General features: G+C 39.6%; 1 long non-coding RNA gene across 1 annotated transcript; it reads right to left on the minus strand.

The window, feature by feature from the left end:
• Positions 1-676: 676 nt before the first annotated feature.
• Positions 677-4,813, minus strand: LOC130401543 (uncharacterized). The gene is made up of 3 exons (XR_008903853.1): positions 2,806-4,813; positions 2,305-2,509; positions 677-2,206 (listed from the first exon to the last, which is right to left on the minus strand). It is a non-coding gene; the product is annotated as an uncharacterized LOC130401543 (long non-coding RNA).
• Positions 4,814-5,879: the final 1,066 nt, after the last annotated feature.

Consider the following 5,879-nt stretch of genomic DNA (forward strand, 5'->3'; position numbering starts at 1 on the left):
TTGACTGCATGGACAATGGAATGTATCTATTATAAATGATATGGTAAGAACCTGGTAATACCATGGAAACAAACGGCTTTGTACCCAGTATTTAAGAAGATGTACCATGACACCAGAGGAAAACTTCCTGCAGAGGTTGTTACCAGGTAAGTAATTCCATAGTGGTAAACTGAATAAACCCTTTCTAAATGGGTGTAGCTATGAATAATAACTAAGAAAAAGTATTTTATTGGAAAGTACTATGCTAATTTCTAGATACATCATTAAATTTGGTCTGTTACCAACATAAACCTTGGATAATAGGTGTTTCTAAGAATTGGTTGCCTAATTTCCTAGGAAGTACACAATATCGGAGTTATTACCAACCTAAAACAGTTACAACTACACGCTACTTAGTTGAGTTGATGGGCAATAGTGGAGGTTTTACTTGGTACATCAGCTGTAATTCCTCTGTATTTACCTTCTTATTACCAGTGGTAATTACCCAGTAATACACTATGATTTACCGGGTAACTACCTCTGTATTTACCTTCTAATTACCCAGTAATACACTATGATTTACCGGGTAACTACCTCTGTATTTACCTTCTTATTACCAGTGGTAATTACCCAGTAATACACTATAATTTACCATGTATGTACCGGGTAAATACCTAGTAATTAGGGGACTGTAAAAGGAAGGGTTACCGAAAGATTCTTGCTGTTCCAGAAAAGGACTTTACAGAGCTGCAGGGCACCAAAAGGAGGAGAATGAGGTAGGCTCATTTACACTGAAATGTGCTCTTTTTTTTATTTTATTTTCTGTTAGATTAATCTTTACTTGACTTTTCAGACAATTTTGCCATTGCCATCTCTGTATAGGCCACACCATACATTGGGTTAGCATTCCCTTATACCCTGTCTGCCACTAAGAAACCAACTTGCCCTTAAAGTATGAAATCCTGTCAAATACATTTCCTAAATGGCAGCTCTACATTTATAAATCAAATAGGCCTACTTTTTTTTTTTTTTGCAAAGGTTAAGCTTCTACCCCACCATCACCAATCCTGCTCACCACATCAAGTACATATCTAACCTCTATGTTTTGTTCTATCCTCTGTGAAACAGCTGGAAAAATGAAGAGGTTGGAGGCATTGCAGAGGTCACAGACAAAATTGAAGAGCTGGTTCTTGCATCTCAGAGTCTCCCGGATGTCACTTTAGCAATCAGGGAGCTCACCAGTCTGGCTGCAGTTCAAAGACTGACCCTGACTCATTCACAGCTACAGGCCATTAAGCACGGGTTCTCCTGTGCTTTTTGCTTGAGTAAGTATCCAAAGGATCTACTTTATATGGTGTGTGCCACAATTTCAGAGTTACAAATAAACACATGTTTTATATTATCTAACTAAGGTCTGCTGTGTGCCAGCCACTTTATTTTTTGTGATATACAGTAACAGATATTTTTATAATTAACAAAGTTGTGTTACATAATGCTCATCCAATACACCAAGAACATTTAACTGAGGACACACAAGCATAAATTGACTCGTTTTTCTCATTTGGTGTTTTAGAGTTGATGACAGAGCCACTCTTCACGCAGTGTTGCCAAAACCTCATTGGCTGCAAAACTTGTGTGGAGGAGTGGCTTAGGAGCTCAGACACCTGTGCAAAATGTAGGGGAAGTGTTGAAGGAAACAGCATGTTTGAGGTTAAGGGCCTATCAGAGGCACTGTCTGTCCTGAGGTCTCTTTTTGAAGAGGAATAATATGTATTTGTTTACTCACAAACAGGCAGGTAACAGAGTGTTTTTTGTTTTTGTTTTATTTATTTTTAAATTGGGTCAGAGTTCAAACGCCCACTGCCACCAGTTCCACTCATTTACGTTCTTCTTACATGCTTTACAAGTGCCAACAATTTTTTTTACACATTGCGCCGAGTTGTGGTAATGAGAAAGAGAAGCGCCTCTTTGTATGGTGTGAAATCATTGTTGACAGCTCTAGACATCAGTTCAGAAATGTCAGAATATTGTTCTGCAAACTGGTTCTCAGCCATTAGTTTGTCTTCTTCTGTTAAAAATTGATCTACTCCAAAGGTAGATTGTGGTGTCAGGGAGGATCCCAGCTGTTGTCTGTAGAGTTCTGCTGCTTCAGCTGAGTGAGGCAACAGTTCCTGTGGGATTTTTTTGGGACACCCACTGCCAGCCAAGTCATTTGGTGTTCCTTTACCTGTAAAATAAAGACATACTGTTGACATTGAGACTTATGTGTGTCTGTTTTTAATTCTGTTGTAATTATTTTAATGTTTGCAATACTGGTTATTTTACCTGGAATTCGATGAGCATTCCAAGACTCTACCACTCTTGTAAGACCAATCTGGCACAGCTGACCAGTCAGGCAGGACACACAGTATTTGACAAGGCTGTCATCCATGTCTAGTAATTCCTGGTCCACCAACTGCAGAAGGGCTTTCTTCAGGGGGTAGTTGACACGACTATTTATCTCCGGCCAGATTCGTTCAACTGTGTGATTCTGAATGTGAGGCAAAAACATATTAATTTATTCCAATGGTCAAATGAAAAAAATATCTAACAGTACATTTTGCAGAATTCTCAGTAACTCAACCAAATCTGCAGACTTGCCAGAAAAGTGTTCTGCTTATCATACAAGTTGGAAAGCATAGCAATTCTGAAAAAGAAGACTGCATGCTGCTAAAAACAAATTACTGTATCTAAATAACAAACAATACAAAATATTAACAAATAATTTCAACAGGGATAGCCACAGTGTGTGTTGGTGAAGCAACTATAGAAACTACTGAACTGTACCCTTGTGGATGGAGTTTGCAAGTAAGGTCTTCTCTCCTGATCGTAGCGATGAGATGATAGCAGCTCCTGAATGAAGAGTGTCAAAAAAAATTCCTTCCCATGATCCACGCGGACCTGGTCCCACATCCCATTAGCTAGTATTGCAGGCCTATTGGATGAAAAACGTGGTTTTAATTTGAGCAAAGCTTTTCAAATTTAACCATTCAAAATCAGTTCTTCTCTTTAAAATATAAATGATTCAGTTATAAAGTAACTGTTAAGCTGACAGCATATTGTCACATTCGCCTATGTCGGATACTATTTCCAATGGCAGTATAAGAGTGTCAGTTATAGGGGACTACGCAGCTTTTCTTAGTAGGACATCCAAAATCACATAGTCTAGATAGTGCATATCACAATCTTGATACCATATTGATATATTCGCCAGCATCCGGCTTGGCTCACATAAATGATAGAATACTGTTAAATGTCATTACATGCTGTTACCTGAAAACATCTTCATAGATGACAAGGTTATTTTTTATGGCCATGGTGGAGTGACCAACAATCTTTTTGCTATAGCCATCAATGGCTACAACATGTGTAACCCCAAACATTGCCAACTTTTCATTCTGGTCCATATGAACCTTCTGTCCCATGTAGTCTGCTTGGTATGGTATGGGGTTGAGGTTGCGAGAACCCTAAAAGAAGACAAAAATAATGTGACAATTCCACAAACGTAGGCTTCTACACTATTCTCAACAGATCCGGACACAGTACGCCTACAACTTCCTTACTTGAGTCAGTACTACTGTGTGTTAAAAGTTTTTCTGAATGTTTCATGCTTGGCTGTTTAACTTACAGGTTCAGTCTGGATATGGCTAATGGAGTCTTTGGACTCTTTTTTTAGCCAATGGACTATTTTACTGTTGAATAACCTTCAGAGAGGAGGATGTAATGATATGTTTAATTGATGTGTGGAATGGACTTATGTTAAGCATCCATGTCTAGTTTTATGGCCATTGGCCCACCTCAGAGAAAGGAGGATGTAATGATATTATATGACCACTGGGTGGCAGGGTGGGGTTGCTGCATTGGAGGGAGGCAGGCTCAAGGCAGGATGACCTTACACTTTTGGGCTATGCACACTATAATCACTGATCCATGAATTGATTTCTCATCAGCGTCATTGAAAGCAAGTGCATGTGTTAGTAATTGTGATGGTTATAGGCTAGCACTGAAGTACGACAGTAGATAAGTGACACACCGCTACCTGAAACATCTTGAATTTGTATAGCCTACCTGACGTCTTGCTTCATTGTAAGGTCGGTGTATAGTTCTAAGCACTGATCCTATACGTGTCTCTGCAGCATGTACCCCTTTCACGGCGAGGTACCCCTTCATCATTTTTCTACCAAATGTTGGTCCCGTCTAGAAAACAACAAATAGGCCTATGTTTTTACCATTCCAAAATCGAAATAAATTGCTTTGCACATGCACACACATAGGCCTATCAAAGAAGAAGTTTTCATACCTCGGCTATGGCTTTTGCCACCTCCAACTCCAGATGTTCCTCGGGCAACCCCCTCAAGTTTGCGCCGTTTTTAGCACAGAATCTTCGCACATTTCGATCAGAAAATCCTCTTCCACCCCCGCTTTCCACTGAAATGCGCGCAGAGATTTCTGACGATGACAGGCCTTGTTTTGCCAATTCTAGAATAATATCTGAGTAGGGCTCCAAAGACATTATTCTCGCATTATTCGCGCTTTATTACAGTCTGAATAGCGGCTTCCGGTGCGAGAATATGAATAATGCTTGTTTTTGGTCAGTTTTTTCGTTCCTGTTGACTTTGAATTTCATTTTGTAAAGTGTATTTAAAAAACGATAATGAAAGAAAAATGCTGTGCAATTCAATTGTTGGTTTTGGGCTTCAAAACGAAAATCAAATAAACCAGTCGTTTTTTGTTTTGTAATTCCCATTCATAAAGGGAAAATCCAATTACCAAAATATACACGGACCATTTTTAATCTGTGTATGGTTCGTTCTTTGAATATTCAGATTCAAAGCAAAATCAGAAAAAACAATTAACAGAGTCGTTTTTTGGTTTTTCTGATTTGGTTTTGAATCGGAAAAAGGGCAAAAGGAATAAACAAATAAACTGCATTTTATTTGTGTCTGTGTTTTGTGCAGGGCTCCAGACTAACTTTTTCCTTGGGTGCACTAGCACGTATTTATGGTGCACCCAAGTTGTGAGTTGTTGAGGGGCGGGGGGGGCGTTGGACCGTGCCTGCCTTACGCTGAGTTGTTGATGGGGGGTGGGGGCAATACGCCACTGATATGATAATATTTTGACCATTAAATAAATGCCTTAAATAAATGCCGAATCTGTATCTCTCATAAAGAATGTCGTCAGACAATGCCAAGGGATCGGTTCCGTCCCGAAAAACCCTCTGTCTCCAGAGAGACGCCTGTACGATAAGTGCGCCGAGGTCCATGGTAACACCCACAAATGGTGACGCCATTATCGGAGGAGGGGCTAGGAAGCTGCGCACGCCGATATAAGTAGCCGATCTCCGGGTAGACTCGCTGAAAAGCTGCTCCCGACCAGGTTTGGTTTCGAGCGTAAGTCACCATGGTGATACAGCGACGCTTAAAGAGATCGACTTTCATGGTACAGCTAACCCAGGCTTTCAGCTCAACATACCTTGCTAACCCTCAGGGCCGTGCAGAGACCCTTTGAGGGGCAGGGGCTCAAATTCAAAAAAGGGCACATGTTTGTTCATGAACTCATCAGAAGTGGTTTGGTGTTGATATCTATAAAAACAATTAAGCTATTACAAAATAAAAGCCTTGACTCCACAATGAGTTTATGAACACATCAGAAGTGGTTTGGTGTTGATATCTATAAGAACAAGTGAGCTATTAAAAATAAAGCCTTAAATATGGATGCAATACATGCACTGAAAACTTTTGCATTTTTTAAAAACAATTAAAAGTTTTTCTTTAAAACAAGGGGTAGTGGGGACTACAAAACAAGTACATAAACACATCAGAAGTGGTTTGATGTTGATAGGAATAATTTCAAGTGAGTTA

Source organism: Gadus chalcogrammus, chromosome 13 (genome assembly GCF_026213295.1).
Source record: "Gadus chalcogrammus isolate NIFS_2021 chromosome 13, NIFS_Gcha_1.0, whole genome shotgun sequence".
In the NCBI taxonomy this organism is placed as follows: domain Eukaryota; kingdom Metazoa; phylum Chordata; class Actinopteri; order Gadiformes; family Gadidae; genus Gadus; species Gadus chalcogrammus.